The sequence below is a fragment of the Cavia porcellus genome, unplaced genomic scaffold (assembly GCF_034190915.1).
Source record: "Cavia porcellus strain 051 isolate PalLab524CR breed Dunkin Hartley unplaced genomic scaffold, mCavPor4.1 scaffold_26, whole genome shotgun sequence".
Classification (NCBI taxonomy): domain Eukaryota; kingdom Metazoa; phylum Chordata; class Mammalia; order Rodentia; family Caviidae; genus Cavia; species Cavia porcellus.
In genome coordinates this window covers 37,515,003-37,526,946 of record NW_026947509.1, presented here as the reverse complement: position 1 = coordinate 37,526,946, position 11,944 = coordinate 37,515,003, and the positions used below count along the sequence as shown (strand labels likewise).

The following is an 11,944-nucleotide window of genomic DNA, read 5'->3' as shown; positions in this document are numbered from 1 at the left end:
TCAGGCTCTGCACTGTATAGCTACAGTCATGACGTATATATCATAGCCAAAGCCCCCTGCCAAGGCCCTGACAGCAGCTTCCTGGAGATGAGATCTACCTGTGCAGGGGGTGAAATCCTAAAACACATGTACCTATATGAAGGGTAGCTGTTTTTACTAGGCAAAGTAGGTATCTTTCATTTTTTTCTCATAGTACTTAACCCCGGACAATACATAACTGAAGGTTTGAAAGATGATTTTTGCAATGTCCACATCAACAAAACTTTTATTCCAGTCTTGTTAAAAATCATAGGCTAGAGGCTTAGGCCACAGTTCTCATCCGGGCCACTCTTGGGCCAGTGGTTGTGTCCCTGCAGAAGCAGGTGCTCACTGGGCGGTGCACCTGTTTCAAGGGATGGAGGAGAGAAGGAGGGCATGGTCCGAGGTCCAAGCTCAACCCCAGAAGCTTGGCACACAGAACGTCCATGCTAAGACCAGTGCCGGGGAGCAAGAAAGCGGGCTCTATTGAGGATGCTCGCTGAAAGAGGCAGAGATTTCAATGTCCCATATATCACCTTGCAAGTCTTTGGGGACGTGGCAAATATTTCTATATGGATCAGCTTAGAGTGACAAGCAAGAATTAGCATTTTCCAGGAGCTTGAGTCAGGTGATCTGGGGTTTAGGCACACACTGGAGGAGCTGAACGGCATCTTTTATCTCGAGGGCCGGATGTACCAGTTCCAGGTCAGTTTCGTGGTTAACCACCACATCCGGTTTCTGCAAACAACAGCTCAAAAAAAGCAAGATCACAGCAATGCAGAGTAAAGGTCAGATTCTGAGAGTGAGACAGAAAACCAAACAAAGCAAGATGGAGTTGTTGGTGGCAACAGCTTGCCACAGCTGCCTGGATGGCGACCCGGGACCTTCTTTCTGCATGAGAAGGAGGGGAAGATCAGCTTACTCAGTGATGGAGGCTGCGGATGCTGTGGGTGGGGACAGGTGTAGCTCATCCGTGTGAGTGTGGGTGTAGACCATAACCCCTGACAGGCTAGAAAGGGATCTGGAAAGGCCAATGTGTTTAACCTAAAATTGTTAGGAGAGCACCTTCGCATTTCTAGTTTACACTTGAACCTTGAACTTTCAGTTTATGGAAAATGCTCATCTCTGTGAGAAGGTAAAATTTCTAACCTGTGCATTCTAGAATTTGGGTTTTACCACATTTGATTATTATTGCTTTTTAATGTGCAGGGCTCTGGGTTGGGTCATTATCCATACCATCCCTCAAAATATTCTGGGCATTCTGGGGAGCTCAGTGTTTGTTCTCTGCTCCTGATGAGGCCTTAGGCTTCTGCGGCCTTCAGCAGAGGCCAGAAGTTGCCTTGTCGAGTGTGACTCAGGCACAAGAGGGCGATGTGAACTCACTCACAAGGAGTCCACCTTCCCCCGGGAATTTCTGGTTTTCCTCCCACACCCAAGAGGGACAGGGCAGTTTTGGGAGGGACGGGATTAGCCTGCCAGGAACAGGGAGGAGTTCCTACCCTTCCATTCAAAGCTGTGCAGTTGGGATTCAGGATTGCTGTCGCTGAGACTCGTCCTCTGCTGGGAGACATTCAGAAAAGACCCACTTTGAGGCGCAGAGAATCGGCAGCTGTCTTGATTGCTCCTGACAAAAACTTTATTCTGAGAAATCCCCTCATTCACCAGGAGAAGTGGACCATGCATTTGTTCTGCAGGAAGCATTGAGTCCAGGGTGCAGAACACAGTTTATGTGAAGCGGCCCAGGTCCCTGCCCTTGGAAGCAAGTCAATAAGGCCGGGTCCAGTCTCCACCCGCTCATTCCTTTTCTCTTCAAGCCGGTCTGTGCCAGCAGCAACTATTCTCACTCTGAAACAGAATTTGAGTCACAGTCGGCCTCCCAGAATGCTCTCCCACCCTGGCTGCCGGCCACCTTTTCTCAGCTACGCCATCTGGTTGCAGTTTCTGTGACTGTCTCATGGAAAGTGGTGATTCCAGCAGCCTTTCCCTGAGCAGAAGGGGTGGCTGGTGGTGGGGGGTCGCTTTTGCCTCCCGGTGGCTCTGGCTGTGCCCGATATCACTCCGCTGATTTCTGAGTTTACTCAAAAAACCAAGTAATGCCTGGCCCTGCTTGTGTGGACCCTCCCTCGATGGCTTCGGCCAGAGGGAACCCCAGGTCCCCCGAACCCTCTACATGCCACAGCACTGCCATCTCACCTCACTGCAGGAGCACCATGCTGCATTTCACGACCAGGTTGCTGCATACCTGTGATTCCCAGCGTTCTGGGAGGCTGAGTTGGAAGATGGCAAATCTGAGGCCAGTCTGGGTAGCTCAGTGACTTCATGAGACTCTGTCCCCAAATTAAAGTTTAAAAATCGGTGGGAGATACAGTGCAGTATGAAAGCACCGGATTCCCTCCCCAGAACTGCGAATAAACATCACTCGCTTTTCAGTTTTCAAGAGCCATACTTTGCCATTAGCTATTTTTAAAATAGAGTTTCGAGGCAGGAGGAACGCAAGGGGTACATCTGTCTAGTAAACCATCCTCAACATGCACGCACGCGCGCGTGCACATACGCACCCAGACACACATTCATACCACCCCCAATTAGGTGGTAGCACCCACGAGTAGCCTCCCCATGAAGCCAACTTTATCTCACTGTGACTGATTTCACAAACTCTTCAGGGTCCTACAACACCAGCATCTGATGACCCTCATGTCTGCGTAGCGGGTTAAAACATGGGGTATGCCATCAATAGCTTGTGGGTCCCCTTTCAAAAAAGGTCAAGGGGCACCATGGTTCAAAGGCTGTGACCCAGGCCCAAGCCTCACCACACTGTCATGGTCAGGTGGAAGTGCCCGGTTTTCTGAGGTCTCTCGTGTGTCAGCAGGGGCTGGGCTGCTGCTTCCCTTCTCTAATTCTGGCCCTGGGGCTCCACCTGCAACTCTCTGTACTGGGAACCCTCAGGGCTCATCACCAGATTAAGTGAACAACACACCCTGGCTGCTTCGTGTTCCTCCCAGACATGTGACTCCCCAGTTTTGTGGGAAGATCCTGCAGTGCACAGGGCAAGGATGGAAGCCTCATGCAAGGACTCACAGGGTCCTTGATGAGCTGAAGGATATGAGAAGGAAGAACACGTGGTCCTAAACGTGCTCTGCATTTTGCTCCATCTCACTTTGGGGGAGCAGTCCAGCTTCTGTCAGACACGCCTCCCTTGTCTGTCAGCGCCCAGTCGCTCGCCAGCTTTGTTTATTCTCTATCGGGTGTCATTTGCAGAGTCTGTCTTTCTTGTCAAGGGGGTTTTAATTCATCATTCCCCTCAGGCTGTGAAAGAATTTCTTGCTTTGCAGGAAAAGTGCTGTGAAGATTTTATGACAAAAATTACAGCGCTTTCTTTAGATGGGATGAAAGAATTGTTTATTTGTGTGCAGGTAAGAGATAAGGCACCGTATTAAAATCAAAGGGTTTAAAAGCATCAACGGTAAAAAAAAATAATAATAACACTTTTCTATTGTCTCCCTTTCCATCACCTGCCTCCTCTGAATGGAACCAACCACTGTACTAAGAGTTTACATTGTTCTAAAGATTGTCACTAAATAAACTAATATGTACAGCCCGGTGTGGTGGTGCATGCCTATAATCCCAGCACTCAGAAAGTAGAGGCAGGAGGATCACTACAAATTTGAGACCAGCCTGAGCTACAAAGTGAGCTCAAGGCCAGCCTGAACTGCATAGTGAGACCCTGTCTCAAAAAGACCAAAAACAAACAAAAAAACACAACACTAAGCAAGCGCTGTGCTACTAAGCAGCACCCCAGCCTTTCTGTGTCTTTTGAAAGTACCTCTTTCTAAGTCAGGTGGATTCAGAAAAGCTATATATTGGCCGTATGTTATGTACTGAATGTATTAACGTGGTTTGTCCAATGAAAGCCCTGATTATGGACTGCAAAGCAAGACTGCTTTTCAACACAAATGCTGCTGCTGGCTTGTAACCCTCTCACCAGCGTGGTGGCTTCTCTGCAGGAAGATGCAGCCAGTTTCTTGCCCTCCTGACGTCCAGTTCCTAACTCCAGAGCTGCACCTGCCAGTCAGTTCCCCTGAAATGCAGACAAGGGCCTCAAGTCTTGAAAAAGGGGTCTCAGTGCTTTGAAAAGCAAGATCTTTTGTTATTAAAATCCAGGAGAACAGCAATTTAGCACTCAGCTGCCCATGCTCAAAGCCAGGAAAAATGGTTTCTGGAAGCATTTTGGGTAGTCCAGGGGATCTGTGTGTCAGGCAGAGGACACACCTGTTCCATTCCTGAAGCTTCCTGAATGGAACCACAGCAGCTGTGGTGATCCCAAAAAGTGCTGTCGGGGTGGGGGTGTAGCTCAGTGGTAGAGCACTTGCCTGCCATGTGCCCAGCCCTCAGACTCATCCCCAGCACCGCCTAAAAAAATGCCTTCAATGTCTTGATGCATGGATGTGGAAAGGTTGTGTTTGATATTTTTAGTTATCTGATTTCCTTGCTAAGGGATTTGCTGCAGGCCTAGATGCATATTAGTGTACAGATATTCTCCTCTCCAGCCTATTGATTAGGAGATCTTCTTGAGCATATGCCCCCTGGCCATGTTAGGAGCTGCTAAGAATTGGTGACTTGGTGACCAATCAAAGGCTTCTAAAGCCCTCAGCCTCCTAAATCTTAATGTATTGACACTAGTACTAATTTTTCAACTGCTTTTCACAGTTGAACCGTTTATCTGACTGAATGCTGTATTTATAGGCAGACAATTCTTGGTAGCCCCAGGCAGCTAAATGTGGCTCCAGTAACGCCTCATACCTCCTCCTTGTCACAAACTGTGGGACTGCTGAGCTGTCCTGGGGAAAGGAGAGGAGTTGTTTGGTTTTATTTATGCTGCAGAATGTATCTAGACTCCTTTGGGCTCTTTTCTCTTCATTTTCTCCTGTACACTACGTAGGAGAAATGTTTGGGGTTTACGACCAAACATTATGGAGTCCAAAGATATTAAGTCTTTAAAATTGCATTCAAGTCCAACTCTCTGAGGGCAAACACTCAACCTAGCCATTCCTGCTCCTTAAGGAGAAGCCACAAGCAGCAACCTCCAGGGCACAAATTAGCCATCCTGTCTTTTAGATCCCTGGGGTGTGAGTGATTCTTGAGGTTTCCGGGTGTGGCCTCAACATTGGAGTTGTTCTATTTTGGTGGCTTTCAATTCATTTGGTTTTCTGCCCACAGGCGAGTAGAGGTAAAACCGATCTACCAAGCCTTATCTCAAACCTATCTGAAGAGATATGGGGATTTCCTGGGGTTTTAGTGCCCAAGAATTAGTTCCATTACACAGGAAGCACTTCTCTGTGCCTAATGTAGCTTGTATATCAGCTATTACTGAATGAAGAAACCACTGCCACTGGTCTTGACAGTGAATCCCGTCCATGACACTGCATCCCTAGTGGGTGGGATGCACATGCCATGACAGTGAGGGTCTGCTGAATTGCCTCTTACTTCTGTTGGCCCTGTTTCTGCCAAAGTTGCTGAGGAGAAGCTTTTCTCCCTGGGACTGGGTGGAGCAAGGTTTCTCCCAACAGGAAAACAAAAAGGGAAAAGGAATGCATGTTTGTGGGTCCTGCTCTGTACATGTCAACCTCTAGGCCCTTGCTTGCCTGCCTTCCTTTATCTTTATAATCTGCCCCCCCCCCACCACCATGTAAACCTCCTGACCACAGGGTCTGTCAGATTTGCTGATTGCTGTATTCACAATGCCTTTAGCAGTACTGTTTTATTTGTGAGTTTGCAAAAAATATGTAAGTGAATAATCACTCCCCAAAGTATCCTGCGGCCTCCTGCTGCCGCCAGTTCATCTGTGTCTTCTCCCTCGCCCCCAGCAGCGCCCGGTGACTCCCTTGTGAGCCTCACTTCCCTGGGCTTTTAGCATGACCTTGCTCCCTGCATGTCCTCCTGCTTCTCTGTCTGCTACATCCTGGGTGTTTGCTGGCACTTGCTTCTCATCCAACTCACTTAATGTAGCCTCTCTTAATGTTCGGTGTCCAGCCAATCTCTTCCTGTTCTACAGTGTCTTCCAAGGTGACTCGTCTACACCTCTGAGCACAATGACTATGCTGATGGCTTCGAATATACAATTTCTCTCCAAATCTCTTCTCTGAGCAGCTGTCCCTAATCTAAACTGCTCCCTGTCCATTGCTTCTGCCATTGCTTCTGTGAGGTGTGTCCTGGGCATCTTGGTTATGTACTATTTGCTTTTCTTGTATAACGCAGGGTAAATTTGGTTCTGTTCTAAAATGATTTTCTCAGATTGATTTTCCCTGACCTGCTTCCTCTGCCTCCAGTATGGGAAGGTCCTTTCAACTGTCCTGCAAACTCGATGCATTTCATCTTGATTCTTCACATACCCTCATATCTCAGCTGAAAGTCCAACAGATAAGGCATCTCTCTATTGTACTTCTTATATTGAACACTTAGCTCAACACCTGATGTATGAGGGCCTTGCAATTAATTAAATCCTCTGAGCTAATGAGAATTAGGTGGGATACAAGTCAGACAAGAGCTGGGTAAGGAGGGAGTGGAAGCAGTGTCTATCAGCGGTCTGCGGATTTGGGGCTCTGTGTCTGACCCCGCAAGGGACCTGCATTCAGTTTGATTTGGCTTGATTTTAATTTGATTTGTTTTGTTTTGTTGTAGAAGTCTGTTTTTGGAAATAAGCATTCATTGAAACACAGTAATTACTATTCATTTACACACTATGTCAGGAGCTATAATGTGTATGCATCTTCCAGCCAATTTTAAAAATTCTATATATTTAAGGTTTAAGTAGTGATGAATACACACTGCAGCGAAATTAGTTTCATAGCCAGGTGAATTACCTGTCTTCTCACTGGTTACCTTTGGTGTGCATGGTAGAAGTCCCTCACACCTATTCCCTATGTCAATTTCCATTATACAGTGTTATCTTGGTCTATTTTCTGTTGCTATGTCAAAATACTCAAGATTGGTTAATTTGCAAAAAATAGAGGTTGATTTAGCGCAGAGTTCTGGAGGTGGAGAAGTCCAAGAACACAGGACCAGCATCTCCTTGTTCTCTGTGAATGCCTTCTTCCTGCATCATAAGGTGGAGGAGGGCATCGAATGGTGAAACTGCAAGCTTTCTGGAGAGACCCCATTTTACCACGAAGCCATTTGCTTTATAACCCATTAATTCCTAAGTGGATTAATCTATTTACAAGGCCAAAGCACCAAGACCCAATCACTTCCTAAAGGTCCTACCTCCAAAGACCAATAACATATGAACTTGGGGATTATGTTTCCAGCGCACACAAAAAGTGGTGGACACAGGCAAACCATGGTAAATATAATATTAACTATCACATCTCTCTCTAAATCAATATGCTGGCTGAAGTCCTAACTCTAGTACCTCAGATTATGACTATATTTGAAGATGGAGTCAGAGTTTTTAAAAGTGAGTTAAAATGAGGTCCGATGGTGGCCAATCCAACCCAACAGGACTTACATCCTCATAAGAAGCAGAGATTAGGAGGCGGACATTGCTGTTCAGTGAGCGAGTACTTGGATAGTGTGTGTGAAGCCCTGGCATTGATTCCAGCAACTCACACGAACACATGAAGACAGACACACACAAAGGATGAGCACATGAAGACCCAGGGAGAAGGCAGCCACCTACCAGCCAAAGAGATGGCTCAGAAGAAACAAACTGTGCCACCATCTCAGTTTCAAAATTCCATCCTCTGGAACTGTCAGAAATGCATTTCTGTTCCTTGAGGCAGTGGCGTGAGGGTCTCTGTTATTAGACCAAGCAGAGTCAGGGCTGTTCCTGCCCTCTGACAACCACAGAGGGCGTCTGATGAGCAAAGCTAGAAATATCCACTCGCTGACCCCTCTCTTAAGTTATTTGTTGACCTCTGGTGTGGACAGTTTCAAGGCTGTGTAGCTGGCACATTCCAGTCTGCATTTGAACCCACGCTGGCCCCAGTAAGTGCTGCACCCTGCTCTCTGCTGGGAGTGCTGACTCAGATAGGGGAAAGCGGTATAGTGCTTTTATTTCCAGTCCGTGCTCTGACCCGTGGGCAGCTGTTCTGGGGAAATGCCGAGTCATAAATAATTCCTCCATTAATGCCAAGGCAGCCAGAATGGAAATGTCACTAGGAAATGCATTTCAAATAACTACAAGTTGCATAATTCAGCCCGTGTTTAAGACTGTTTGTCAATTCCTTACTTCGAAGTATAGTGAACTGATGATAATCATTCATAAATGTGAAGAAACTTATCTTGGCTTGGACACTTAACCTACACTGATAATGTGACATAAAAATGAAGACGTTCTCCTGCCACTTAGGATGGGCCAAATGAAGCAGAGCAAATAGAGGAACAATTGGTCTCATTTATAAAAACTGACCCTTGTATCTTTAAATCGCCCAGTACAGTCGCAGTATTGTGACATTCTCTGTGGAAGCTTACAATCCAGGGGCTCCAGGAAGCTTCAGTTCTGCTGAACAGAGCAGCTCATTAGTGTAACTTTGTCCTTTCAGGAGTCTGTCCCCCCACCCAAGCCTCATGATAAGCTACATTCCCAGGAAGTGCCCTTCGGGGATGCCCAGAAAAATGGGGGTGCAAAACCTGTGCCCTAGCCCGCAGATGAAAGGGGAACCTGGTGAGGAGGGAGAGCAGCTGCCCTCCCCAGCCCAGCCCATTGTGGCCGTGAGGAAATAGGACAGCTGTTCTGAAATCTTCTGCTTTTTCACAAAAAGCCGGAAATCCAGATTTCATCCTAAATTTCCCCTATTTCCCCTGTTTTCGACATTGTAACAACTAATCCAAATGTAAAGGGAAAACAAACTAAACACGTACTTTTTTTTTCTGGTCTGTGGGCTGGATTGTTGAGGGCACCTGCCCTGGTTGGACCACATCATAGGGCAGAAGACTCAGAGGGATCTGAAGGTGTGAATGACCATCGTCCCCATATGTGTGTGCCGAGGCCACTGCCAGGTGTGGGCCTCACTGTGCACCTCTGTGACTGCATGGACCCACCCAGTCTCATACCCAGCTTCTCTCTTTATAGATGGCTACTGAAATTCCTTGGGGTTGTGGAAGTCCAAGCCACTGCAGCAGGCAGTGTTGGCTCCTGAACCTCCTATTCTCCGACAAGGACCTGCCGGCTCAGCAGGAAGGCTGAGTGTTTGCAACCCTGGTGAGAGGCTGCCTGGAGCAGTCCCTGCTGTGCTCCCCGTAGGCACTGCCAGGGAACAGAAGCAGGGACCTGGAAGATAGTAGATTTGCCATCTATCTCACTCTGCTTTTCTCTCTGGGAAATGTCCACGCACACTTCTGACTCTGTATTTGCTTTTCTAGTTTGTTCACTCATTCACTCACTCAATAAATATGTGTACTTTGTACCCTGACAGGTGCTGGGAAGGACAAGACAAACCAGATCCCATTGCTGTGGGGCTTACACCGATTGGTGCTGTGAACTGAATGGTGATGTTCCCACCGTCTTTCTCATTGCTGGGATATGATACCCAACACCCACAGTTTAAAGGAGGAGAGAATTACTTTGGCTCACAGTTCCACTCCATGGTTGGCTGGCTCCAAGGTACTAAGACCATAAAAGAAGGGGATGGGGCAGCCAGGAAGCAGAGAGAGAAGGGAGGAGCCAGGGAGGTCACACCCCACAGCAACTCACCTCCAACCAAGTTCCATCTCCTCCTGATAGCATATTTAGCTCTGAGCTTATCTGTGGGTTAATCAGCTTCCTCGCCCATGGTCCAACCACCTTCCACCTCTGAGCATTCTATCTAGAAAACATCGTATGATCCTACCTTCCAAATTTGTAAGTGAAGATCCTAATCCTATCATCATCCCAAGATAGCATTTGGAGGTGGCCCTTTGGAAAGTGGTTAGAAGGATGAAACTCATCTGCATGGAATTAATATCTTTATAAAACAGACCCCAGAGGATCCTTCTGCTCCCTTCCACCAGGCAATGCCCCAGCAAGAAAGAAGCCATCTATAAACCAGGAGGCCAGGCCTCACCAGACACTGCATCTGTGGGCACTTTGGTCTTGGGCTCTTCAGCCTCTAGAACTATAAGAAACAAATGTCTGAAGTCATTCAGGTTATGGTGTTTTTCCTTATGGCAGCCTGAAAGGGAGAACATCAGTCCTCAAGTTTTCTAAAACTGAAGCTCAAATATGCCTATCAATCCCAAGTCACAAATACATGTTTTTGTCTTTGGCATACAATCCTCTGTATGATGAAGTTGGATTGAAGTGCATAATAGATACTAAATTGAATGAGACACCATGGGGATCTTTAGAAAAGGCAATGGTAGGTGACTAAAGCCAGTGCTATTTTCAGTGAAGACATTTTAAACCTTTGTTTTTATTTTTTATGAATAGACTTTTTGTTTTAGGGCAGTTTTCAGTTTACCATAAAATTTTGAGGCAGGTTCAGGAGTCTCCTATACATACTTCCTGCTTCTGTACACAACCTGCCCTAATGTCAAAACCCCACAAGAAAGTCCTTATGTTATGATCAATGAACCTCCACTGACTTGTCTTTCATCACCCAAAGTCCACAGCGTCTAGCAGTTTGCACTCTTGATGTACTTTCTGTGGGTTTGAGCACATGGAGAACCATGTATGTCTGCTGTTATGGCTTCACACAAATTTCACCAGCAAAAAATCCTCTGTGCTCCCCATATTGGCTTTCCTTTTTGCAATTGAAGATGTTTAAGGTCAGGGTTGGTAAAATGTTTCTAACTCAGGCCAAGGATGTGCTGATCACTTTAGGAATTGGGCTGGTCAGCATCTCAGCAGAGTTCAAGGGAGAAAGCACAAATCCTGATGTAGATACAGAGGATTTCCCGCCAGGTTACTCAAGATTACGGAATAGCACAAAGACAACTAACTTTAGGGCACAGCTACGAGGGATCAGTGCTGCTGTCCTGGGATTCCTGCCTTCGCAGTCCCTTTTCCCAGCACTGACCAGTCAAATCATTCGGAAGTCTTTGCAGTCAGCATACTGGCAACATGACATTGTTTCCTGAAGGAAAATGACTTGAATGTTTAATTCAATTTGGAAGTTTTTGTTTCATTGGAGACCAACTATATTGTCTATATTTTCCTGTTAGATAAACCAGGAAGGAAAACATCTCCAGTCCACTGTCTGATAAATTTACGTTAGGAAACTCAGGTTAGTCCAGTCCTGGAAGAAAAACCTACTCAAAGAATATTTACAAAATATTTTATATTTTTGCATGTATTAAATTATGTTTAACACTATTTATAAACACATCAACCTGTATTTTGTTTTATAAGCAAAGCAGATGTCTGTAGATCCATGGTTTTGATGGACTTCTGGGTTTGGGATAGTAGTTGGTCAATTTGAATCATTCCATTTCTGACTATCACTCAGGAAACATTTAGTTTCATTTGTTTGTTTGTTTGTTTTTGTGACAGGATGTCACTGTGTACTTCAGATTGGCCTTGAACTCACCATGTAGCCCAGGCTGGCCTCGAACCTGCAGTGCTCCTTCTGCCTCAGCCTGCTGAGTGCTGGGGCTACAGGTGGGCACCACCATGTCTGGTTTTGTTTTTATCTCTTTTGGAGCTGGGTATCAAACCAGGACCTTGTGTATGTGAAACAATGCTCTAGCAGTGAGTTATATTCCTACCATGAGCTTGAAAGTATGGAGTCACCTGTCCTTAAATTTACCTCTGATCCAATCCAAAAAGGAGTACATTAATTTTTTGGGAGGAAAGAACTCAGTATGAAATTCGAAAAATAGCCATGTTTATTCCGGAGTCCATACGACTCAGCATATGTGAACATTTAAGAACAGGGCTCAGAGAAGAGGAACAGTTCTTAATGGGTGGAGTGAGATGAACATCCTTGACTAGAATTATCAGAAATCCCTC

General features: G+C 46.1%; 1 long non-coding RNA gene across 2 annotated transcripts; it reads right to left on the bottom strand.

Annotated features, from left to right (window-relative positions):
- Nucleotides 1-247: 247 nt before the first annotated feature.
- LOC134473287 (uncharacterized) lies at nt 248-2,630 on the bottom strand. 2 transcript variants are annotated; one of them, XR_010043476.1, is made up of 3 exons: nt 2,261-2,571; nt 1,518-1,863; nt 248-909 (listed from the first exon to the last, which is right to left on the bottom strand). It is a non-coding gene; the product is annotated as an uncharacterized LOC134473287 (long non-coding RNA). The 2 variants fall into 2 exon arrangements; XR_010043477.1 differs by having other exon boundaries at nt 248-1,863; nt 2,261-2,630.
- Nucleotides 2,631-11,944: the final 9,314 nt, after the last annotated feature.